Source organism: Azolla caroliniana, unplaced genomic scaffold (assembly GCF_043228905.1).
Source record: "Azolla caroliniana isolate FFs.n. ecotype wild unplaced genomic scaffold, voAzoCaro1.0.p SCAF_1, whole genome shotgun sequence".
NCBI classification, from domain to species: Eukaryota; Viridiplantae; Streptophyta; class Polypodiopsida; order Salviniales; family Salviniaceae; genus Azolla; species Azolla caroliniana.
In genome coordinates, this window is record NW_028230436.1 from 36114616 (window position 1) to 36142452 (window position 27837).

Here is a 27837-nt window from a genome sequence, read left to right on the forward strand (position 1 = left end):
TTGGAAGTTCACCTGTTTACAAGAATGCCCCTGGAAGTTCCAAATTTACCAAACTACCCCTATGTCCAAAAAAATACACTTTATGAAGTAAGTACAAAGGACCCAAAGAATCTCTTAAGTAAAGAAATGTGTGTTTTAAGGGTATTCTGGTAAATAGGGCTTGTAGATTTGAGTGTATAATTACTTTATAAAGTGTATTTTTTTGGACATAGGGGTAGTTTGGTAAATTTGGAACTTCCAGGGGCATTTTGGTAAATAGACGAACTTCCAGGGGTACCCTGGTACTTTTCCCCAAATAAAAACACGATTGATAAAAAATTCCTTGTAATACCAATACTTTTTATAGCACGTCATTTTGAGGTGCCCTTACATAGATTTTGACCACCATGTATGATTCACAGATTGTATGTATGTGTGCGTATAATGTATGTAATGCCTTTGTTATGCATGTATGTATGTATGTTGCAGTATATTTAGATGATGTTTGAATGCTTCATATATTCAGACTTCTACCATCAATATTGTCATGTGTGGGGGACCACACTAGGTGGTTTTGTCCCAAGAAGAAAACTAACTTGTAACTAACTAGGGGTAGAGCCAAGAAAGGTGGGAAACACTATAAAGAGAGATGCCTACCGAGAGAGAAAAGGAGACTGTAATTGAGCACATTACATTGGTGGAAATAATGGGCATTTTTAGATCAACCACAGCATGCACACCCACTGATCATCACACAGAAGCAGCCCACCGATCATCACACACGAGTATCCCACTGATCTTCACACAGAGGCAGCCGATGAGCCTACAAGTGACCAGCCGAAAAGACGCGAATTCAAGAGAGCATCAACTACACAAAGATGTAGACATCAGATTTCAACAACACAATGAGTATGCAACCGGAGTTCGTGGAACAGACCTCTCCAAGCAACGCAACCGAGCAAATGCTTCAAGCTATGTCAGCGATGATGCTGCAGGTAAACCACACAAATCAAACAATAATGGATTGGTTAACTAATCAATCACAACAAACAGGGAACATCACAGAGAAACAGAAGGACTCACGAATTAGACCACGATCATTTTCCGGCCTACCAACAGAAGACGTTGTCGTGGAGAATTTCGGCCAGAGGCGGAAACCGGGAAACATTGGCTACATCGGCGGGGTGCAGCATGTGTGCTCACCCGTGTACATTTAGTGTGAATAACGAGGGCGTCTTTATGGCGCCGAAGAGTAGTCAAGTCGGGACAGACGATCCCATGTAAGTCGGGATTTATCCCACATTGTAAAGCATCCCTCTCCTTGTTCTATAAAAGGAAGGGAGCGCCCTTTGTGAAAGGGGTTGCCCATTTTGCGTTAGAGGGTATACCGTTAGATTTAGGGTTAGTTACATTTCTTATTCTTCTTCTTCTTCTTCTTCTCCCCCTTTGTGTTCGCTTAGGTTTTGCTTCAGCTCGTCTCCTACGCAAGACCCCGCTCGATGCGACAAGCCCGTGAGCTCCCCGACCGGCGGCTTGGCAGCTGACGACTACTGTAACCTACCTTGGCCCGGCTCGAAGCCGGGAATGTATTCTTCCTCTTATATATATACATTTGTGTATGTCTGTGTATATTCGCGTCTCTGTTGGTGTCGGGTGCTTCCCCTTTCCTGCGTTTCCTGTACATAAGGGCGTGAGCCGGGTCAGCCTGTGTGTGTGTGTGTGTGTGTGTGTGTGTGCGCGCGCGTGTGTGTGTGTGTGCGAGTTAGTGTTAAGCGCGCGCTCCCTCTCTTTCTCTCTCTCTCTTCGGTTGCCTCCGGTGTGCTTCTAGGATGCCCCGGAAACGGTGAAGTACGACTTCCTACGCTCCGTCACTCTCTACTCCAAGACCCCTGTGTTACGGGCATGACCATATAATATCCCGTGGTGAGAATTGTCGTAGTATTCTATACACGTGGATAAGTGTGAGGGTTAAACAAAGAGTCTAAAGAAGGGGAGGATTACTTTTAATCCTCGGGATTGAGACAACCCATGAGGCCAAGTGTGAACATGGCTGGGGGCCTTGAGAATTACTATAAATAAGAGGCCTAGCTACCCTCATTTGGGCATGCATTGACTACGTCGAGACTCTGTCCGTGAGTGGAACGACTCTTGTAGCAAGCGCGCTATCGTCCAGGTACGACTCGACGCCAAGGCGGTGGTATGGGACGCCGATCGAGGCTCGAGTCCGTCTCGATCCCTTCGCTCGGGGGTGGTCGGGTGGATCGGCACCCTTCTTTCTCTCTTTTCTCTCTATTCTTTCTAGATCTATCATTGATATATCCTTATTTTATGCTTACTTTAGTACCTAATCTCTAATATTTGGTATCAGAGCCTATGTACTAACGTTTCTTTTGGTTTTCTTTTTGTCTTCGCGTGGGATGGCGATTGATCGTTGTGCGGTCGCCTTCATGCAGACAAGGATTAGCGAAAGAACTTCGGTAAATTTTCCTTAATTTTTTATCTAATTTTTCTTCTCCCTTCTATACATGTGTATACTTAATATGTAGTTTTTTTTCATATATTCAATGATGTTGACGTGGTATTTAATTGGTTATCTTAAACGTTTACATATATCCACGAGGTCAATACCTCGTTTGACATATAAATCATATGTGATGAGTGTCGTATGCGTACGAGGTTATTACCTCAATTGCGTATTACGTTCACGAACATATGTTACGTTCGCGTACGAGGTCAATACCTCGCTTCGTTCGAAATGATATGCGTTGGATTTACTATGCGTAAGAGGTCAATACCTCAATTGCGAATTACGCTTAACCTTATTTTCGGATGTTTCGTGTGCGTAGAGGTATATGCCTCGATTACGTATCCCGAATACATCATTGTTGGCTATATAAAAAAAACGATTCATTTAGTATACACATATGTGGTCACTTATATACGTCTCTGATCGTATATATGTGATATATTGACATATGTGTATATTTTAGATTACGTGATTCATATCAAATGTTTTCCTAATTGGGGAGAGGATTTTGGTGGCCGTCCTCACATTTTTGTGAGAATGGCGTTGTCGCCATCCCTTTTATCAACAATTTTTATTGTTGAAATTCCCGTTGGTCACTTTGATCTTTCGTTACGTAACGAACCTCGTATAGCCAAAATGATGTTGAATACGTCGGGCTTGATCCACATCAAGTAGGGTCGCTCTAATGACACACGTATCCAACATCTCCCCTCGTTACATGGATACGATGCCACCATGAGCTCGTTCTTACGAGCGCCATTCGTAATGACGTGACCATGTGATGGGCCACATGAGCCTACGAAGACACAAGGGCTCATTCGGCTTGACCATTAGGTTACACTTTGGCATATGCCATTGTACTTACGAGGCTTGAGGGTAGGTAGCGTACAACCATAGTGGGTAATAAATGAGGGAGAAATAAGGCCACTTGACCTATATGTTTCTTTTAAAAAAAAAAAACATATAGGGGCAAATGCCTCGCATATCTCGAATACGCCTCAAACATTAAACATTCAAGACGCGCAATCTACTTGGTTGGCTCAAGTGTTTAATGTATTTGTCCTCGAGGTCTCGAGTTCAAATATGACCAACACCATACAACATCGTTGATACATATGACTATAATACATGTTTAGACTTTAGGTCTAAGTGCACTTCGGGGTCCTCGTAATAGGACTTAAAGAGTCGAAACCACATATGTGGGCACAGAAACATAGTTATTGTTAACATTTTTTTCGTGTATAAACTATTCATGACGCGAACATACATGGTTGAGCCTCGGGGAGCCGCCATGAAAAAAATCGATATAGAGATCAGGGAAAGGCATTCATTTGTCACCCCCATGGTTTTTAAAACACCTCTGTGTTACCATAGTAACCTGATCTTGAACCTCATCTCATACGTCTAGAGGGGTATTGACGTGAGATCATGATATCGATTAATGTTTGCCCATGATATGTTTACACCACGACAAGATGTTATGACTATTTGTCTGACCTTATCTTATTTCTTTGCCAGAAATAATCATTCAATGGCTCAGAATAACGACCCGATGCCCTCCGCTCAAGCGGAAAGACCTCAAGGAAATCCTCCTGGGACAATGTCCATTGAGGCGTATATTTTACAAGTACAACATTTCCTTAGTTCAACCGCGCAGCAGTTGACCGAATTTCGGCAATCTCAAAGTGCTCTCGAGGCACGAGTCATTAGTCTCCAAAATGAGATTAATAGACCTGATGAGCGTCAGGGTGAACCATCATTTGTCGTAAAGCCATTTACGGGAGATAAAAAGGAAAGAACCGAAGAAGCAATCTGCACGTGGCTGGGCCGATGGGAGTCTCATTTTGAGCTCTATCCCACGCCAGATAGTACGAAGATTGCATATGTCGGCCGAGAACTAGGGGGTAAGGCCGCCGCTTGGTGGCGTGGGCTCCGAACTTTGGGGAGATTGCCCGAGACCTGGACAGACTTTGTCACAGTTTTCAAGGGTCAATTTCTACAACCTCCCTCTCGAACCGAGGCAGCACAAGCTTTAATGAACCTCTCTAGCAGGAAGTTTTCCTCGCTAGAAGATTATGTCCACCATGCTAGAACCCAAATCCAAAAATCGGGTCTAGAAGGGGACAATTGGTTAATAGCTTGTTTTGTCAATGGCATCCCCAATTCGGACGATAAGGATCCAAAATCCTTCGAAGAGGCCGTTGAGATAGTTCTTCGCTATCAACGCACTTCGAAGAAGGACCATAACAAACCCAACGAAGCGCCCGGGACTAAGCAGTCGCAATTCGTTGGGAAACGCAAGACACCCAACGAATTCATGGATCGCGATTATAAGCGACAACATCCTTTTTGCGTATTCTGCAAAAAGAAGGGTCATACAAAAGAGCAATGTCGTAAGCTCCAACGAAAAGAGCACGACGCCAAACCTAAAGCTACAGATCATAAAGGTCAGATTCCTAATGTCCTTCAGGTCTATACACATCATTTGAGTAATTGTCAATGTTCTTTCCCTCATTATGTATTGGGTCCCAATGATTTACTACGTGCAAACGGGTATATCAATGGATCTCCCGTACAATTTTTATTTGATTCGGGAAGCTCACACAATTTTGTGAATGATCGTTTGGTACAGATATGGGGAATCCAACCCACCGTAAGTGATCACACCTACACGGTGCACTTGGCTGATGGAAGAGTACAACACATCAACGGGGCGATTCATTCTTTAGGAATTTCTATTGATACCTATATAGAGGAAGTAGACTTCCATGTAATGAATCTTAGTACCACCGATGTAATACTGGGTTATCCCTGGTTTTATAATAAAAGCTCTTCTTTATTTATTGATTGGGTTCGCCATTCCATTTCTTTTGTACTCAACGATTGTACGCATTTTATTCAATGTGTAACAAAACAATCCCTCTCGATTGTTTCCTCGTGTCCATCAATATCCGAGTTGTCTTGTTCTACGTTATTTTATTGTGTACTTGATCCGGACATTCACATTTACAATATCGATAATGTCTCGGGTCAATTAACATATTTTGAACAAAAACAACTTGATGAAATCGTAAACGATTTTCGTGATGTTTTTCCGAGTGAACTACCCGATGGTTTACCTCCTAAACGTAATATAGACCATCGTATAGATATTGTACCTGGCATTGCACCCATTAGTATACCTCCGTATCGCCTAAGTCGATCTGAAGAGGATGAGGTAGCTAAGCAACTTAAGGACTATTTACGAATGGGTTATATACGTTATAGTAAATCTCCATGGGGTGCACCAGTTCTCTTGGTTAAAAAGAAAGAGGGCACATGGCGTATGTGTATTAATTACCGACGCTTGAATAAAGTGACGATCAAGAATTCGTACCCATTGCCCCGGGCTGACGATCTAATTGACCGTCTCTAGGGAGCTCGGTATTTTACGAAACTTGATCTCCGTACTGGCTACCATCAAATACGAATAAGTGAGGACGATGTTCCTAAAACAGCATTTCGTACGCGCTACGGCCATTATGAGTTTTTGGTTATGCCTTTTGGTTTGACCAATGCTCCGGCTACATTTCAACAAGAAATGAATGACATTTTCCGAGAACAACTTGGAAAATTTGTCGTTATCTTCTTAGATGATATTTTAGTTTATAGCCGTACATTACAAGAACATGCTAGACATGTCCGCTTTGTTTTACAAATATTGCGTGACAAACAATTTTACGCGAAGATCTCAAAATGTGAGTTCTTCAAGAAATCAATTACTTATCTTGGACATCTCATAACCGAACGAGGAGTTGAAATTGATCCTTCTCGCATCGAGAAAATCAAGCTTTGGCCCACTCTTCGGAATATTCGAGAAGTTCGATCATTCCTTGGTTTTGTCGGATTTTTGCGAAAATCTCTTCGTAATTACTCACAATTGACGACGCCGTTTACTGATCTTCTAAAAGGTCAAACGCGTAAGTCTACAAAACCTATTGTGTGGAATGCTACACTAGACCTCGCCTTTAAGGAACTCAAGGACTTGGTATGCACGGCTCCTTCACTTCTTTTACCCGATCCTTCAAAACCTTTTGAGGTTGAAACCGACGCAAGCGATTATGCTATAGGTGTTGTCTTGTATCAAGATGGTAAACCAATAGCATTCGAGAGTAAGAAACTTGATTCTGCTCAATGTCGGTATACCGTTCAAGAAAAGGAATTATTTGCGGTTATACATGCGCTCAAAACATGGCGCCATTATCTTTATGGAAATCGCTTTGTGGTAACTACGGACCACGAGTCCTTGAAATATTTTTGTGACCAACAAGACCTGAAAGGTCGTAAGGCACGATGGGCTGATATCATCCAGGACTTTGATTTTTCCATACGATATCGTAAAGGTTCCATGAATACTGTCGCTGATGCACTAAGTCGCATCCGTGAAGTTAACATGCTTAGCTTCACTGAAATAACATCAGATCTTTATGATCACCTTCGAGGAAAGTATCCTGATGACAATTATTTTGCAAAATACTGGGCAAGAGTCGAGTCTGGAACAAACACCACCACACCCTCGAAGGAATACTTCCACATTGCTAACGGTCTGCTCTACCGTAATGGGAAGGTTTGTGTTCCAGATTTACCTGAGGTCAAAAAGAGAATTCTTTTTGAATGCCATGATGCACCCTCAGCAGGGCACCCTGGAATACATCGTACACTCGTTCTCATCTCCACTCAATTATATTGGCCTAAGATGTGTCCTGACATACATAGCTATGTGACTAAATGTCACCAATGTCAGGTTAACAAAGCCGAGCGACTTAAAGCCGCAGGACTTTTACATCCCTTGGACATTCCCAATAATAAGTGGGAAAGTATATCCATGGATTTTATTGTTAGCCTTCCTCGCACCCAAAAAGGTCATGATGCCATATGGGTTGTGGTTGACAGACTAACTAAAATGGCCAGATTTATTGCTACTAAAACCACGGTAACAGCTCCTGAATTGGCTTACCAATTCGTTGATGAGTTATTTCGTTTTTACGGGTTACCGATGGATATCGTGAGTGACCGAGATCCGAAGTTTACTAGTGACTTCTGGACGCAAGTCTTTAAGAAGTTAGAAACTACGTTGAGCATGAGCTCCACGGATCATCCTCAATCCGATGGACAGACAGAACGAGTAAATCAAATTATTGAGGACATGCTTCGAGCATACGTTGGTGCAAAACCAACAAAATGGGAACGTTACCTCCCAATTTTGGAGTTTGCTTATAACAGCTCCAAGCATACGTCGACGGGATATAGTCCTTTTATGTTGATGTATGGATTTCAGCCACGAGCCCCGATTGATGTTAATATACATCATGATGAGTTGCGAAGTACGCAAAACTTTCTTCGGGATATGCAAGATATGTTGCATATTGCACGGGATAATATAAAAACAGCTCAAGATAGAGCGCGTTTTTATGCCGATCATCACAGGCAACCTCGTGTATTCAGCCCTGGACAGAAGGTATTTTTACGTGTACCTCACAATTCTAAGACATTGTCTACGGGTAAGTGCGCTAAGTTAGCTCCACGGTTTTGTGGACCTTTTACAGTCCTCAAACGCATTGGATCATTAGCCTATCGTCTCGCTCTTCCCGATGGTGTTGGAATCCATCCAGTCTTTCATGTAAGTCGTCTAAAAGAACTTCTAGGTTCTGGCGACAATACAGTTACAACTGAAACTCTTGTTACTTCTGAAGATTTATCTTCTAAACCACATGTACCAGAAAGAATTCTCGATGTTAAAACAAAAAAATTACGTGCTAAGGAAATCCGAGAATTTAAAATAAAATGGATGGATAAATCAATCAAAGATGCCACATGGGAACGCGAAACGACTCTAAGAACTAACTTCCCTAACTTTCCATTGCAAGAGTGCAATGTTTTAAAGAGGGGGAGTATGTTACGGGCATGACCATATAATATCCCGTGGTGAGAATTGTCGTAGTATTCTATACACGTGGATAAGTGTGAGGGTTAAACAAAGAGTCTAAAGAAGGGGAGGATTACTTTTAATCCTCGGGATTGAGACAACCCATGAGGCCAAGTGTGAACATGGCTGGGGGCCTTGAGAATTACTATAAATAAGAGGCCTAGCTACCCTCATTTGGGCATGCATTGACTACGTCGAGACTCTGTCCGTGAGTGGAACGACTCTTGTAGCAAGCGCGCTATCGTCCAGGTACGACTCGACGCCAAGGCGGTGGTATGGGACGCCGATCGAGGCTCGAGTCCGTCTCGATCCCTTCGCTCGGGGGTGGTCGGGTGGATCGGCACCCTTCTTTCTCTCTTTTCTCTCTATTCTTTCTAGATCTATCATTGATATATCCTTATTTTATGCTTACTTTAGTACCTAATCTCTAATACCCTGTGATCACGCCTTTCTCCACGCACGCGCGTAACAACGCGACATCTTTGGTGAACCCGACGTGAAAGGTAGTAAGGGAGGATGGAGTCGGAAGACGACGACCTCGCAGTGATGGTGGTCGAAGTGGTGTTGGAGTCAACACGAGTGGTGATGAGGCGAGAAGCAGCGCAACAAGCGGTTGAGCGAGTGGTCGAAAGAGTCGGTCGTTTCAACGGGGACAAAGTCCCATCTTACTTGGGAGTCTACAAGGCGGATATGGAGGAGCGTGGCGTAGACGAGGCGTTGAGGCTGGAGTTCTTCTGTCGGGTCGTAGCTGTCCGGATGCATGCGGAAGTAAAGGAGCTCCGCGAGGCTCATAGTTCGTGGGAGGCCTTCGAAGAGGCGCTCCTGAAGGCTTACGGAGGACTGCTCGAAGGTCGGAAGGGTGTGCCAACGACTAGACAATGAGCGAGCCGAGAAGGCTAAGAGGAAGGCGCGCGACAACATGCCATCACAGCGGGAAGAGGCCGAACGACAAAGAGAGCCGACAAGGGTCGGCGTTGGGGCTAGGATTACGGAGGCGTACGTAGCTCTCGAGGCGATGCTCGAGGGAGAGGAAAGATCAAGGCCGCAAGCCGAGACAGAGGAGACGGACTTGCCCCACGCGACGGCGGAAGATCGGTACAACGGTACCACGGGAGAGGGCGCGAAAAAAACCCCCTCTCGACTTGCGGAGATAGAACGCCCAAGGACGAGGCCAAGATACCGATCGCAGGATCAGAACATTGGAACCAGCGGTGTCGGGCGTGTCAGCCCGAAACCCCGGTCATTGGAGAAGCGAGCCAAGACGGGGCTTGCGCGATCGGTAAGAAGACGACCGCCGACCACGAAGAGTCGGTGGCTACGGACAAGGGCATAAAACGGGCAGGCGATTCTTTGTGTCTTCCCACACTTGCTCCCGAGATGATGGCAGTCGGGCCCAAGTGCCCACGTGAGTCCCAAGCGGAGGAAGGCGGCGGCGAAAGGCCAAGAATCACCGGCGAGACGATATGGGGAAGGGGCGGACGAAAGCCCACGGACCTGATTCCGGAGAACTCGGCGTTCAGGTCCGTATGCCCATGTAAGACCGAGGAGATGGATGGCGGTACCGAGGAGTCCTGGCACGATGCCAGCGAAGATGGATGGGAGATGGCCAGCGAAAGGAGTGACAAGGAGACCAAGGAACGACCCGACCGGGGACCGAACCACGTGACGCTCCGGTACGGGTGGAGCGTGAACCGGTCGTGGATTGTTCGATCGGGGCCAGAATCGGCATAAAGGTGCCAATACGGGAGAGGGTGCGGGACAAGCCGCCCTCTTTTACATGGGGAGAAAGACCGACCGGGCGAAGGTCTAGAATTCGAAGGAAGGTGATCAAAGGTTTGGAACGAGTCTGGCAAGGTCGGCATCGGAGCCGAAACTCCCGACATTGGAGAATCAAGCTCAGGCGGGGCTTGATTTATCACAGAGCGGATGCTATCCACCGACACCACTAAAAGGGGCGGTGGCCCGGACGAGTTGCAAAAAGACGTTACGAAATCGGTTACGCCACATCTTATCCGGAGACTTCGGTTGTTCAGCCGACGAGGCAACGTAAGACCGAAAGAGATGGAAGATGGAGGCGGGAACGCAGCAAGGAGAGCAACGACAAGTTCGGGAGAAGTACAAAGGACGAAGAGGAGAACGAAGACCGGCCGTACAGAGATCCTTACACCGATCCGGCTGTCGGCCCGAGTGCCGGCGTGAGTCCTATAGGAGAGATCGGTGGCGACCGGAAAACGGGACCCAACAATCCGGGGAAGGACGAACGGACCCGGACGAGAACCGGGCGGAGCGGACTCCCGGACGACCATTCCGGGAGGGAGGAAGAGAGCAGGCCTACGAAGAGGCCGAGGAGACCGTACGTCGGTACCACGGGAGAGGGTGCAGAGTAAACCGCCCTCTCGGCATGCGGAAAAGGACGACCCGGGACAGGGTCAGGAAGACAAATTGGAGGCCCAAGGAGGATCCTTCACACCGGTTCTACAGAAATCGGCGGTCGGCCTAAAGTGACGAACGGTGGCAGCGAGGGGACGAAGGCAAAGGGCTACGGATGGGCGATCTACGGAGATCCTCACACCGATCCGGCGGTCGGCCCGAGAGCCGACGTGAGTCCTATCGGAAAGGACGGTGGCGGCAGGAGAACGTGATCGGACGACAGGAGGTGACGAACAACAAGGAGGTATCAGGCCGGCGAGGCGGCCACGAACCTAATCGGACCTTCCGGCACGGTCAGTGGGCGTAAGGAAGTCCGGTCCTATGGGATCCCCACACTTAACCAATGAAACGGGCAGTTCGGCCAACGTGGCAACATGAGACCGAGAGAGAAGGTCGGTGGCGGCGGGAAGCGGGACCTGACTACGCGGAAGACATGAGGAGAGTCCGGGAGGGACTCAAACAAAAGACACCCGAATTTCGCCAAGCATAGAAACGGAGCCCGGTCCTATGGGACCCTCACACCGATCCGGAGACCCCGACAGTTCGGCCAACGTGGCAACGTGAGACCTAGGGAGAAGGACGGTGGCGGCAGGGAACGGGACCCGACGACACGAGGTAGCGGATAGGGAGCCGGTAAGACGGGCGGACGAAGTGCGAAACCCTCACCGGCCGATTACGGTTTCGGAAGGTGTGTTAGGCCGGAAAGGCACACCTGGGACGGAACAAGAGTCTCGCAAGTGGCCATCGCGGGCCGGATCGAACCGTGACTGCGGGACGGTGTTCGGCGCGGGTGGAAGACGGCACAAGGGAGGTGTCGGGAACGAGGTGACGAGTGCGTAGCGGGCTACTACGGGGTGTTCCTCAGATGAGAAGGACACTAGTATGCGGGTGAGCCGCGATGCACGATCTAGCCGAAAAAGGGGGGCCGACAAGGCGTGTAATGAACCGGAGTACGGCACAGGCAGTGCCAAACAACGGACGAGGGTATGTGGCACACGGAGGTGCCGGAGCGGGAAGGCGAGCGCGGAGACAGTGGCGGAAACCGGGGTGGAAGGGGCAAGTCGGTGGTGTGCAACATGTGCACATGTATACTAGGATATGGTGTATAGAAAGAGAGGGGAAATTTTTGTCCCACATTGTAAGGTCCCTCCCACCTTGGGCTATAAAAGGAAGGGAGGGGTCACTTATGAAGGGGTTGCCTATTTTGTGCGAGTAAGGTATACCACTTAGTCTAGGGTTCTCCCTCTTCCCATTTCGTTTTAGGGTTAGGGTTTCGGTTAGGGTTTTCTTCTTGGGTTTCCCTTTAGGGTTTTCGGATAGTCATTTTGGTGCGGCCATGGCGGCCACCATTGTTGTAACCATTCGTTGTTTTAATATAACTTGTTGAGCATCTTGCCTCCGCCGATCCCTCCTTCGATGTCGTGGTCTTATTCTTTCCTCTTCTCCTCTTGAGCTAAGCCTCCATATCATGTCCTATTCTTTCTCCTCCACTCCCTAGTCCAAGACCCCCGTGGTCCCGCCCCTTCTACACGCACGCGCGTAACAACGCGACATCTTTGGTGAACCCGACGTGAAGGGCGGCAAGGGAGCATGGAGATGGAAGAAGACTTGGACTTCGAGGAGATGATGGCAAAAATCGTGATGGAAGCCGGACGGAAGATGGCGAAGCGAGATGCGGCTCAACAAGCCGTCGAAAGGGTGGTCGATCGAGTCGGCCGATTCAACGGGGACGATGTCCCGAGGTTCTTGGAAGCGTACGAGGCCGAGATGGCGAAAGGGGGCGTGGACGAGTAGATGCGGCTAGAGTATTTTCCTCGAGTGGCGGCCGCATCGGTGCACAAGGAGGTCAAGGAGCTACGAGAAGCTTACGAGTCGTGGGTGTCCTTGGAGGTAGCCCTATTGGAAGCGTGCGGATACGCGAAACCGGAGTGGGTATGCTGACAACCCGATGGGGAGCGGTCGGCAACAACGTGGCCCGCGAGCGGCAGAGAAGAGAGAGCGGCGAGTGAGTACGCACTACTGCCGGAAGAGAGCTCAAAGCAAAACGGTTCGGAGGAGCTCGACCTAGAAGCGCTAATACGAGAGGCATGCGAGCTTGTGAAGGCGAAAATCGGAGCCGAAGAAGGGCTTGTTATGGAGATGGGCCGGAGGCGATCAGAGGATGCGGAGGAAGAAGCCTCCCTAGACGTAGAAGACGGGGCCTAGACGGAGGCCGGGAGAGCGTACGACGGCGAGATAGGAGAGGGTGCGGAGCAAGCGACCCTCTTGCCTTGCGGTGAAGGGACGGCCATGGAGGCCGGTAACTACGGATTCGGGACATGGCGGCCCGAAACATTGAGTGAGGAGCGGACAAGCGGCGGTGCCGCGACCTTACACACACCGGTCCTAGAGACTCAGGCATCCGGCCCGAGAGCCGGTGTGAGACCTAGAGTGACGGACGGTGGCGGCGGCAAGGCGAGCAACCGAGACGACGGCATGGGAGAGATGGTGGCAAGCGTAATCGAGGTTTGCGGAATCGGAGATGGGGTAGCCGCGGACAACGACGACCGGACGGAAGCGGATACTGACACAACGAGTGCCGGCGTGAGACCTAGAGCGACGGGCGGTGGTGGCGGCAAGGCGGCCTACCACGGCGACGAAGAGAACGAGGAAGAGATAGCCACGGACCACGGCGTCCGAACGAAGGTGGCTACGAACATGGCATCGGCGAGTAACGGTATCGGGACTTTTCCCACACCTATTCTAGAGACTTCGACAGTCGGCCCCGAGAGCCCACGTGAGACCGGAGAGACGGAAAATGGCGGCGGCAAAGCGGACGATCGAAACGACGACGAGGAAGGTCGTAGCGGACGGAGGCAAGACCTCTCGACACCGAGACCAGAGACTACGGCGGTTGAGCTCGAATGCCAACATAAGACCGGAGAGAAAGGCGGTGGCCGTGAGGAGGTGTGGCCCGGAGCGAACACGTACGAAGATGAGGACGCGAGGCCCGGAACGGGCATATACGAGAGGACCGACGGAGAGGTCGGGAGCGGCAAAGAGGAGAGAGTCGGGAACCGACCCGACCGGAAGATGGACCGGTCGATAATCCGACATGACCGGAAGACGACGCGGAAGGACATTGGAGCGGGGTCTGGTCAACCGGGCCCGAACCGAAGAAGAGCTGGCAAGGTCGGATTTGTTCGGACAAACATCTACCGGCCGGTTACGATTACGGAAGGGAGCCGACCTAACCGGAACTCGATCGGCCGAGACCGATCCGGGCGAAGGCAAAGTTGGCACGGTTGGAGGTCGAGGCGAACGGGCCACAACACCCGGTGGGAGCTGGTGAGCGTGAGAAGGAAGCTAACCGGGCACGGTGACTACGGCTTGGTAGAAGACCGAGAGCGAGAGGAGCCCTCCACATCTATCCTTGAGACTTCGGCGGTTGCGGATCAACATAAGACCGGAGACACGACGGGTGGTGGCGAGGATTCGGAGACCCGAACTGACGAGGCCACTAGAACAGGTACCCGATACGTGAAGACAGATGAGCACGGCCAAGACGGCAAGCCGGAGTCGAAAGGGGCTACGGCAAGAAAGAACGAAGAGACCGACGCGGAGGTCGGGTCTACGACGGATGAGGCGCGTAATACGAAGTATGCACTACGACGTAAAACGGAGCATGCACTACGGCCAGCAAAGGGCCAAGAAGTAAGCATGCACCCGGAAGAGCGGCAACGAGTGACCGGCAATGGTGGACCGGTCGAGCCTTTGGGAGACAAGCACGCGGCGAGAGACGAAGCCGTAAGGTGCCGAGATCGGCGGATGGGTGGCGAGAGCGAAGGATGGTGCGCGGAGAACAACGGGGTACACACCGGGAAGAGAAAACGCAGCGGCTTCCCGGAGGACATACAAGGCCAAGCGGGCCAAGAGGGCGCAAGCCGAGGCGAGGCGGTAACAAGAGCCTCGAGGGACACCGACACGGAGGTCGGGAGGACGGTACGCTCTACGGTGAGAGAGCACAACGGGCAAAGGAGAGGCAAGGAACGCGGAATGGGATCACCTAAGGGCCAAAGAATGAGCGCATATTCGGGGGACAACATCGGCGCACGAGAAGAGCCCATGGAAAGCAAGCGCGGAGCAGGAAGAGTCGACACGCCGAGGTGTTTGGCATGCGGAGACGATAAAACCAAAGGGGGGACATACGTGGCACGAAAAGGGCGGAATCTGGAGTACGATCGGGGAGTTCAGGAGTGCACCCGGAGGACATACGAGCCTTTGCGAGGGATGCGCGCGGCGAGAGATGGAGCGGTGAGGTGCCAGTATCGGCGGATGATCGACGAGCGTGAAAAGCTATGTCTTGAGAACCGGAGGAGGTGCGTGGAGAGCAACGGGCTACGCGTCGGGAAGAGGAAGCACGGCTTCCCGGAAGGCATGCGAGGCCAAGCGGGCCAAGAGGACGAGAGCCGGGATGAAGCGGTAACGGGAGTCGCGAAGGACATTGACATGGTGGTCGGGATGACAGTACGCTCTACGGCAAGAGAGCACGACGAGCAAGGGAGAAGCAAGGAGCGCGTAATGGGGTCACGTAAGGACCGAAGAACGAGCACGCATTCGATGGACGACAACGACGCACGGAAAGTGCCTACAGAAGCCGACTGCAGAACGAAGGGAGTCGGTACGAGGTGTTCGGGGCGAGGAGAAGGTCGAGCCGGAGGTGGAACACACACGATACGCGAGGAGCGGCACCCGACGAGCAATCGAAGTAATCGGGGTCTAACCGGAGGACATGCGTGGTGAGCGAAGGAAGGGAGACCGGATCGGCAACGGTGTTCGGGATGGCCGGTCGAAGAAGAAGGTGCATGCGCCGGACATGGCGGATAGGATGGAGCCGACGGTTCGGGGAAACGCAGTGGACGTGGTGGATCGGATGGAGTCGGCGGGTCGGGGCCGGCAAGACGGATCGGCGCCAGCAAGGGACCGGCAAGGCGGTTGGGTGTCGGTAAGGCGAAAGACCCGGTTAATTACCGTCGCCGAAATCTCTCACCCTTTTCCTTTCTTGGCACATACCGGTGGATGTGCGGTTTGGTGGGGGTGGATGTCGTGAAGATTTTCGTCCATAGGCGGAAACCGGGGTGGAAGGGGCAAGTCGGTGGTGTGCAACATGTGCACATGTATACTAGGATATGGTGTATAGAAAGAGAGGGGAAATTTTTGTCCCACATTGTAAGGTCCCTCCCTCCTTGGGCTATAAAAGGAAGGGAGGGGTCACTTATGAAGGGGTTGCCTATTTTGTGCGAGTAAGGTATACCACTTAGTCTAGGGTTCTCCCTCTTCCCATTTCGTTTTAGGGTTAGGGTTTCGGTTAGGGTTTTCTTCTTGGGTTTCCCTTTAGGGTTTTCGGATAGTCATTTTGGTGCGGCCATGGCGGCCACCATTGTTGTAACCATTCGTTGTTTTAATATAACTTGTTGAGCATCTTGCCTTCGCCGATCCCTCCTTCGATGTCGTGGTCTTATTCTTTCCTCTTCTCCTCGTGAGCTAAGCCTCCATATCATGTCCTATTCTTTCTCCTCCACTCCCTAGTCCAAGACCCCCGCGGTCACGCCCCTTCTACACGCACGCGCGTAACAACGTGACAGCGGTTCAGAGGTAGCGCGGAGAAGGCCAAAAAGGGATCCTCCACACCGTTCCGGAGACCATTGCGGTTCGAGCCGACGCGGCAATGTAAGACCATGGAGAAGGAAGGTGGCGGCGAGAGGACGAAGGCAACGCGAAACAACATGGGACGGCAATCAGGACGATGCGAATGATCAACGGAGGCCAAGCGGGCCGCTACTGGCGTTCCCCAAGCGGAGGACATCGGGCATACGGCGGGGAGTGGGGCGTTCATACGGCCGAACAAGGGCCATCGGAAGTACGCGTACTACGAAGATCGCGGCAGAGGACCCATCGACGGGTCGAACGAGCCTACGGGGAGGTAAGCGCGAAGGAAGAACCAAAGCCGACGGATCAAACCGACAACGAGCCGGGATGCGGATCACGGAAGACCGGTTTCTCACCGGCCGAAATCTCTCACCCTTCACCGGATTTGGCATGTACCGGTGGACATGCGGTTAGGTGGGGGCGGATGTCGTGGAGAATTTCGGCCAGAGGCGGAAACCAAGAAACATTGGCTACATTGGTGGGATGCAGCATGTGTGCTCACCCGTGTACATTTAGTGTGAATAACGAGGGCGTCTTTATGGCGCCGAAGAGTAGTCAAGTCGGGACAGACGATCCCATGTAAGTCGGGATTTATCCCACATTGTAACGCATCCCTCTCCTTGTTCTATAAAAGGAAGGGAGCGCCCTTTGTGAAAGGGGTTGCCCATTTTGCGTTAGAGGGTATACCGTTAGATTTAGGGTTAGTTACATTTCTTATTCTTCTTCTTCTTCTTCTTCTCCCCCTTCGTGTTCGCTTAGGTTTTGCTTCAGCTCGTCTCCTGCGCAAGACCCCGCTCGGCGCGACAAGCCCGTGAGCTCCCCGACCGGCGGCTTGGCAGGTGACGACTACTGTAACCTACCTTGGCCCGGCTCGAAGCCGGGAATGTATTCTTCCTCTTATATATATATATACATTTGCGTATGTCTGTGTATATTCGCGTCTCTGTTGGTGTCGGGTGCTTCCCCTTTCCTGCATTTCCTGTACATAAGGGCGTGAGCCGGGTCAGCCTGTGTGTGTCTGTGTGCGCGTGTGTGTGTGCGTGTGTGTGTGTGTGCGAGTCGGTGTTAAGCTCGCGCTCCCTCTCTTTCTCTCTCTCTCTTCGGTTGCCTCCGGTGTGCTTCTAGGATGCCCCGGAAACGGTGAAGTACGACTTCCTACGCTCCGTCACTCTCTAGTCCAAGACCCCCGTGGTCCCGCCTTTCTCCACGCACGCGCGTAACAACGCGACAACGTATTGGCTTGGCTAGATCACTTTGATAATGTCCCCGGCTATCATCAATGGAGTGATGACAGAAAAGCCCTAGAATTGCGCACAATATTGGAAAATGTCGCAGCAACCTGGTTTATTCAACAACCAGAAGAAGTAAAACAAGATTGGTCATACCTGCGCGAACAACTGGTACAACACTTCGCCAATAACGATATAACACAAACAACCCTGCAACAATTAGGTAACATGCGTCAACAAGCACATGAGCCAGTAGCACAGTTTGCAATAAGATTAGAGTAGATCCAAACATGAAAGAGTCTATGAAGCTATATTTCTTGCTACCAAGGCTGAGACATGACATCTATAGGAGAGTAAAAGATCAAGGGCTGACAACCTTCCAACTGGATGTACAGATCACCCAACGTATAGAAACACCTGATTATATGGAATTGTCGCAGGCACCTACAATGCCACAACAAAACAATCAGAAGCATCAAGTCGAATCCACAGCATGCCTAATGGATATTGACATCCAAAATGCACAGATTAATGCTAGGAAGCAACTCCCAAGTCGAGACACTCAAGGACGCCCCCGTTGTTTTTACTGCAATAATTATGGTCATGTTAAGAAATATTGCAGGAAATTCGCCGCATCTAAACACCATCAAAACACACAAATCCAGTTGGTTGATTCCACATCTCTTGCCGACATACAGGAAAACATCAATGCGGGACGTTGAAGGAAGAGCAACTCCCGCACTTCCAAGCCGCTACATCTTCCAGCCGAATAGTCTGCTCCACAATCGCACTTATTCAGAATACATCACATGAAGCATTACTAGATTTAGGTAGCACAATCTCTTCAATTAGTTTAGATATAGTTAATCAATTGCATTTACCAACATCATCTGCACCACTAATCCATGTAATTTTTGGCGACAAGCAAAAACTCTATAAATCATTCACACACGCACATTGCACTTTCACACTAGCACAACATACTTTCGTCCATTCATTCTATGTCCTACCAAAACAACTCTTTCCTTTAACATTAGGATGTGATTGGTTTGTTAAGCATGGGGCCCAATTGCATTTTGACACACAGACATTAGTTCTTCCACATCTTAGGCCTTGCACCAGAATTCCCCTTCTTAACACACTTCATACTAGCACACAGGTCATGCATACTCAAATCCAAATAGAACCAGCACAATCATGTTTGACCGATCTCCGTCGCCTACTCGGGAAGTTCCCGAAAATCTTTATGAAGACAGAAAAAACCACTCAAGTAACTTTATGTTGAAAAACAGTGCTCGGCCACAACCGAGGAATAGGATCAACTCACAGAAAACGGGAAATACAAAGTGCACGAGGACAATAGAGAGAAAGGTACACTGGATATTTTACGTGGAAAACCCTAAATGGGAAAAAAACCACGGGAGTCCTCAAACTCCAACTATCACTATGAACAGGGATGTACACTGGTGAAGCTACAAGGCAACAACCTTGAGCTCACTGTCTTCGCCACAGGCGGCGGTAATACACAGAGGCAACGACCTCTTCGTCTCTCTTTCTCTCTCTCTCTCGGCTGCTCTCTCGGCTGAAAACATAAAAATGAGCAACAACAATAACTGTTTGCCCTAAGTCATATTTATACACATATGACTTTCGGGCTATTTACAAATATAGCCTAGAGGGCCCTTGGCAAACATATTCACAAATATGTCCCCGCATCCGGATCTCTCTCCGGGTACATTCGTCATCCGGCTCCATAGCCGGGGTCTTCATCATCCGGCTCCGTAGCCGGGGTCTTCATCATCCGGCTTCGTGCCGGGTACTCTTCATCCTCTGGTTCCGTAACCGTAACCGTAACCGTAACCGTGATTGCCGTCATTCATCTCCGGACATCCCATCCGGAGGGACCGAAATCCCAACAAACTCACCCTTCACTTCGGCATGGGATGTCTTTCCAGTCCGACCCTCTTCCGGCACGCTTCCAGCTTGTCGGGTGTGAGCACTTTGGTCAGCATATCTGACCCGTTCTCTTCCGTGTGGATCTTCGTCAGCACGAACTCCTGGTCTTCTATCCTTTCCCGGATCCAGTGATATCTTCGCTGGATGTGCTTCGTCCGGGAGTGATAGGCCGCGTTCTTCGCAAGGTGGATGGCACTCTGACTGTCGCAGTAGAGTCGGTACTCCTCTTGTCGGATACCGAGCTCTCTAATGAAGTCCTTCATCCATATTATTTCCTTGCCGGCTTCAACAGCCGCCATGTACTCCGCCTCCGTGGTTGACAACGCAACCGTCTTCTGCAGCCTCGACTGCCACGAAACAGCCCCCCCTGCATACGTCATCACATACCCTGATGTGGACCGGCTGGTATCTTCATCAGCCGACATATCCGAATCGGTAAAGCCGTCGAGTTCGGGCTTACCGGAGCCGAATCGGAGGCACACGTTTGCCGTGCCCTTCAGGTATCGGAGTATCCATTTGACCGCGTTCCAGTGGTCTTTGCCGGGATTGCTCATGTACCGGCTCACCACTCCGACTGCGTATCCTATGTCCGGTCTTGTACACACCATTGCGTACATCAAGCTTCCGACGGCAGAGGCATATGGTACTTTCATCATGTCCTCCTTCTCAGCCTTTGTCTTGGGGCTTTGCTTGCTGGACAACTTGCAGTTTGCCGGGAGGGTTGACCCGACCGGTCTTGCTTCCGACATGTTGAACCGGTGAAGCACCTTTGTCACGTACTTCTCCTGTGACAGCCACAACTGCTTCTTCTTCCGGTCCCGGATGATGTGCATCCCTAGTATTTGCCTCGCCGGACCCAGGTCCTTCATTGAGAAGGTTTGGTGAAGCGCTTTCTTCAGCGTCCGTATCTTGACCTGGTCCCGTCCGACGATCAACATGTCGTCCACGTATAGGAGGAGTATTAGAAAGTCTCCTCCTTCGAACTTCTTCACAAACACGCAGTGATCGGACTGCGTTTTGTGGTACCCTTCGTCGGTCATGAAGGAGTCGAACTTCCGGTACCATTGCCGGGGAGCCTGCTTCAGTCCGTAAAGGCTCTTCTTCAACCGGCATACCAGGTGCTCCTTCCCTTTCTTCTCGAATCCTTCCGGTTGCTGCATGTAGATCTCTTCTTCGAGGTCACCGTGAAGGAATGCCGTCTTCACGTCCATCTGTTCTACCTCGAGGTCCATGCTTGCCGCTATGCTCAGCACCGTCCGGATGGAGGTCATCTTCACTACCGGGGCAAATATATCGTCGAAGTCGACGCCCTTCTTCTGCTGAAACCCCTTCACCACGATCCTGGCTTTGTATCTCGGGGGGTTTCCGGCATCTCCCGGTTTCAGCTTGAACACCCACTTGTTTCGAAGTGCCCGCTTTCCTTTCGGCAACTCCACAAGTTCATATGTGTGGTTCTCATGCAGGGAATCCATCTCGTCCTGCATGGCACTCAACCACCTGCGGCTCTGGGTGTCATGCTTTGCTTCTTCAAAGCTCTCCGGCTCCCCCTCGTCGGTTAGCAGCACGTGCTCTGGTTCCGGAAATCTCCGGGGGGCCCTTCTCTCTCTTAGAGGATATCTCCGTTCCGGAGCTTCGGTAACCGGTTCTTCCGATTCTTCTTCATCCGAATCCATTTCGGGATCGGGGCCGGTTCCGGTATCATTTTCATCTTCTTCGGCCGGTTCTGTTTCTTCACCGTCTTCGGCCGGATCCTCGAGTGCTAACCGGTCCCTTGCCGGTCGGGACTGCTCCTCGTAGAGTTGATCCTCACCGGTCGACTTGGAGCTCTTCATCTTCTTCTCCGACTCCCAGTCGGTGAGTGTCTTGTCCTCCATGAAGATGATATCTCGACTCCTGAATATCTTCTTGTCGACCGGGTCCCATACTCGGTAGCCGAACTCGTCATCGCCGTAACCGAGGAATATGCATGGCCGGGTCTTTGGATCTAACTTTCCTCTCCGGTCCTTTGCCACATGCACGTATGCGAGACACCCGAACACCTTCAGATGCCGGTAGGACACTTCCTTACCGGCCCACACTTTCTGCGGCGTGTCTCCGTCCAAAGGTACTGAGGGTGATCTATTTATCACATACGTCGCCGTCGACATTGCCTCAGCCCAAAATCCCTTGGGTAATTTCGCATGTGCTAGCATACTCCGGACCCTCTCCATTATGGTCCGGTTCATCCTCTCGGCCAGCCCGTTCAGTTCCGGCGTCTTCGGCACAGTAAACTCGAGCCGGATTCCCTTCGAGCGACAGTACTCCTGGAACTGCCCCCGGTATTCCCCTCCGTTATCCGCTCGTATCGCTTTCAGCTTCTTGCCGGATTCCCTTTCCACTCTCGCGTGGAGTTCTTTGAAGACGGACAATACTTGGTTCTTTGTCTTCAACGGTGCCGTCCACAGTTTCCGGCTGTGGTCATCAATGAATGTCACGAAGTACTGGGCTCCGCCATGTGACTTCGTTTCTACTTGACACACGTCAGTGTGCACCAACTCCAATGGTGCGCTACGTCTCGTCGGTGGCCTTGTGTGGAAGGAGGTCCGGTTTTGCTTACCGGCCAGACAATCGGTGCACTTCTCCAGGTGCACATGCTTCACTGGAATAAGGTTGTCTTCTGCAAGCCTCTTCATCCCCTTCTCACTCATGTGGCACAGTCTCTTGTGCCATAGCTCACCGGCAGTGTCAGCTGCCACGTTCAGCTCCTCCGGACATAGTCGGGAATTCATCAGGTACGGTGTGTTGATCTTCCGGGCCCGAGCCACTATCAGGCTCCCTTTGCTGAACTTCATGACACCGTTCCGGATGCTACCCGTGTAGCCTTCATCGTCTAGCCTCCCGGCCGAAATCAGGTTCAATCGAACCTCCGGAACGTGTCGAACATCTTTCAGCAGCATCTTGCATCCGGTTGATGTCATCAGCCACACGTCTCCTATGCCGGCAATCCGGCACGTACCTTCATTTCCCATCCGAACACAGCCATGCTCACCGGCTGTGTAGGATGAGAAGTATCTTCTTTCCGGGGTCAGGTGGAACGACGCTCCGGAATCTACCACCCAGGTCGTCTCATCGCCGGCAATGTTTAGTTCCCTCTCTTCGGTAATGAGCATTATCTCTTCTTCACTTGCCGCGAGTGCCGTCGTTCCTTTCCGGTCCTGCCCTCGCCGATCCGGACCTCTCCGGTCCGTGGCTCCCCGGTATGCACCGTTTCTCTCCGGTGACTTCTTCGAATCGGTGTCGTCGGCTCCGTTGTCCTTTCGGTAATGCCGACAATTCTTCCGGAAGTGCCCCGGCTTCCCACAGTGGAAGCAGGTGGGTCTTCCTCTTGACTGCGACCGGGTCCCCGACTTCTCCCGTCTTTGCGGACTCCGGTTCCATTGTCTTCCCCGTTCCGATTCGGTAAGCAGCGCCTTCAAGTCGGAGGCCGGTTCTTTATCTCTTCGACGCGCTTCTTCGTTCAAAATGCTTGTCTTTACCGTTTGTAGAGACAAGTTATCTTCGGTGCAGGAGGTGCTGAGAGTCACCACCAAGTTCTCCCAGCTTTCCGGCAACGTACACATCAGAATGATGGCTTGCATTGCATCCTCCAACGGGAACTTGATCGCCGCAAGCTGGTTCACGAATCCCATGAACGTGCTCACGTGTTCCACCATATTCTCGCCGTCCCGGTACTTGAGGTTCACTATCTTCCTCATCAGGGAGGTCCGGTTCAACGCATTCTTCCTCTCGTAGAGGCCCGACAGCTTCCGCCACATCTCATATGCGTTGGTGTCGTTCGCCACATGTTGCAGAACGCTCACGTCGACGTATTGCCGAATGGTTGCAACGGCTTTCCGGTTCAGGAGCTTCCACTCCGACTCTATTACTCCCTTGGGTATCTCGGCATTGTCGATCGGTTCGTACAGGTCTCGGACGATGAGAAGGTCTTCCATCTTTATCTTCCAGTCGGCGTAGTTCTGTGAGTTCAACACCATCATGCCCGGAGGCCCACTACCGCCGCCTTCCATTTTCTGTGTTACCGTCGCTCTGATACCAAATTGTTGAAAAACAGTGCTCGGCCACAACCGAGGAATAGGATCAACTCACAGAAAACGGGAAATACAAAGTGCACGAGGACAATAGAGAGAAAGGTACACTGGATATTTTACGTGGAAAACCCTAAATGGGAAAAAAACCACGGGAGTCCTCAAACTCCAACTATCACTATGAACAGGGATGTACACTGGTGAAGCTACAAGGCAACAACCTTGAGCTCACTGTCTTCGCCACAGGCGGCGGTAATACACAGAGGCAACGATCTCTTCGTCTCTCTCTCTCTCTCTCTCTCGGCTGCTCTCTCGGCTGAAAACATAAAAATGAGCAACAACAATAACTGTTTGCCCTAAGTCATATTTATACACATATGACTTTCGGGCTATTTACAAATATAGCCTAGAGGGCCCTTGGCAAACATATTCACAAATATGTCCCCGCATTCGGATCTCTCTCCGGGTACATTCGTCATCCGGCTCCATAGCCGGGGTCTTCATCATCCGGCTCCGTAGCCGGGGTCTTCATCATCCGGCTTCGTAGCCGGGGTACTCTTCATCCGGCTTCATGCCGGGTACTCTTCATCCTCTGGTTCCGTAACCGTAACCGTAACCGTAACCGTGATTGCCGTCATTCATCTCCGAACATCCCATCCGGAGGGACCGAAATCCCAACACTTTACAACTGCAACACGCCATACCCACAGCAGACTCTCCTCCAGTGAGAATGGCAGCTCAAAGGCGCTCACCACTTGATCATCAACGGATAAACACTGCAGTCCAAGAAATGCTCCAAAAGGATATTATTGAGTTGTCTAGTAGTGAATGGGTATCAGAACCTCATCTGGTCAGAAAAGATGACGGTACATTCAGATTTTGCATTGATTTCAGATTACTAAATAAAATTACAAAGCATGACAGGTATCCATTACCACGCTTCGACGATTTAATCGACCAACTCAGTAAGTCAAGATACTTTACATCCTTAGATCTAGCTTCAGGGTATTGGCAAATACCCCTACGACCTAAAGACAAACACAAGACAGCTTTTAGAACACAGCATGGCTTATACCAATTTAAGAGAATGCCCTTCGGATTATCAGATGCAGGCAGCACGTTCCAAAGAATGGCGAACACCATTTTTCAAGACCTCATCCATAAAGGAGTCATACTAGTCTATCTCGACGATATACTGATACAGATTGCTGATTGGTCGCAACATATTCAAGTTCTACAAGAAGTCCTCCTACGCATCCAAAAATATAGCCTACAACTACAATTTAAGAAGTGCAAATGGGGAGCAACGGAATTACGATTTTTAGGATTCATGATATCCTCAAAAGGCATCCAACTCGACCCTGCTAAGATACGAGCCATTGCTGATTACCCAACGCCGAGCAACATCAAGTCCCTACAAAGCTTCCTTGGTCTTGTGAACTTTTCATTACGGTTTATCCCTAACCTAGCCATGGTCACAGCCCCCTTAAGATTACTATTGAAAAAAGGATCAAAATATCAGTGGTCAGCAGATTGTACACAAAGTTTTGAGAAACTAAAAAAATTAATCAAGGATGCGGGAACCTTGGCATTTCCAGACTTCAGCAAAGTCTTCCGCCTTCAAACAGATGCTTCCAATTATGGAATCGGTGATGTGCTCCTGCAACAAGACGACAATGACGACTGGCAGCCAATAGCATACATAAGTAGAGCATTGACGAAATCAGAGCAAAACTACTCTACGACAGAAAAAGAGTTCTTGGCAATTGTTTGGGCATTCCAGAAGTTCCACCCTTACCTGCATGGAACATCCGTCCAAGTAGAAACGGATCACCAACCATTGGTATCACTCATCCACAAAACTCATTCACCGGGAAAACTACTACGATGGGCACTCGCTTTGCAAGAATATAGTTTTACAATGATTTATCGGAAGGGAGCATCCAACACAGTTGCTAATGCTTTATCTCGGATGGAGTACCATGCTGCACAATGGGCAGAGGATGCCAATGACCTCCCATTTCAGCCACAACAAATAGCACAAATGCAACAGCAAGACCCTGTGATCAAGGACCTCATCCTACGAATACAAAATAGCCATGACAAGCAGGTATACCATCATTTTGTTTTAATTGACAACATCCTCCATTTTATTAGTCAAGGCCTCCCTCCACATCTGTATTTACCGGAGGCATTACGGGCAACTTATCTCGAATTCTATCATAATCATCGGTTGACGGGTCATTTCGGTTTCCATAAGCTCCTCCATCGCATTCGATCAATGTATTATTGGCCAAAATTAAGACAGTCTATCTCTACATTCCTACAAACATGCTCCACATGTTAGACCGTAAAAAACCCACAATCCACATACGGTACCTTGACACCCATTGAAGTCAAGGAACCTTTTGAGATGGTGGGATGGGACCTTATGGGCCCATTTCCAACATCAATACAAGGAAACAAATATATTTTGGTAATTACAGAATACTTGACACGATGGTGCGAAGCTGCTGCCTTACCGGATGCAACAACAAATACGGTCGCCAACGCCCTTCTACAAAGGGTGATTTTTCCTCACGGATGCCCTCACCAAATTCTTTCCAATCAAGGATCACAATTCCGCAGCGAAGTGATGCAAGTTCTCACGCAGAGTTTGGGAATAAAGCAGTTGTTTACATCGCCATATCATCCCCAGACTAACGGCCTCACAGAGCGAATGAATAAAACCATTAAACAAACTATTGCAGCCTATGTTGATCCTTTACATCAATCATGGGATCAAGTATTGCCATTCGCGGTACACGCATACAACACCTCAGTACAAGAATCCACCAAGTTGAGTCCATTTAGGGCATTGTATGGCCGCGATCCTCGTCTCCCCCCAGACCCACACACCATCAAAGTCAACCCACATCATAGTGATGCCACCTCATGGTGGTTATATCTACAATCAACGATGTCTCTTCTCCAACGAGCCATTCAATATAATTTAAGTAAAGCCCAACAACGACAAAAGAAATATTTCGACAAATCACATAGGCCAACCACACTCAATATTGGCGAATATGTTCGAGTCTATTACCCGGTGCGGAAAAAAGGTCTTTGTGAATCATTCATGCACAGATGGTTAGGACCATACAAGATCATAGCACGCATCGGCTCGAACACTTACCGGTTACGCCGAGTCGATAAATCGATAGAAACAGTCGCATATGTTTCGCGGATTAGGCGCATACCTCCCCCAACTGAGAATCTCCACCCCGACGACACCAGTGTGGACAACACAGGACTGTCACAGCCATCGACAGGCCAAGATGTATCCACAATCGATGACTCCACGGGCCTGTCGCAGCCACCGACACACCTGGATGTAGCCACAGTCGAAGCGCAGGCGCATCCTTCACTCCGAATCAGACCATAGCCACCCCCCAATCGTCACGCCATCGACAATGACACAGTCAACATCCTTGGAAGGCGTCACTGTGACTTCAGCAGTCAAAAACCCTCGCTGCACAGTAAAGAAGAACAAATGAATAAGGGTCTAGGTCCTACTATGTAATTTTTTTAAAGGGGGAGGTGTCCTGTGTGCGGGACCACACTAGGTGGTTTTGTCCCAAGAAGAAAACTAACTTGTAACTAACTAGGGGTAGAGCCAAGAAAGGTGGGAAACACTATAAAGAGAGATGCCTACCAAGAGAGAAAAGGAGACTGTAATTGAGCACATTACAATATGTTGAATATTTTAAGGGCTTTTGTAAATTTTCTCCCAAATTAATACCACTATGTATATCCATTTTGTACCTAAATAATTAATTTACAACCTTTTGAAAACTCATGTGTTATTATACAAGATTAAGAGGCGATGCCCCCAAAGTGGTTTTTTTTCAAATCCAGTAACGGTGCCTATTTGTTTTGTAGCCCAAGGACAAATCTTCTCTAACACATAGTGAATGATTTGTCTCTAACACCGAACAATGAATCATTCAAAAATAAATA

The 27837-nt window shown here is 49.7% G+C and overlaps 1 pseudogene; it reads left to right on the plus strand.

Moving 5' to 3' along the window:
- Window positions 1-884: 884 nt before the first annotated feature.
- Window positions 885-18587, plus strand: LOC147870221 (uncharacterized; annotated as a pseudogene).
- Window positions 18588-27837: the final 9250 nt, after the last annotated feature.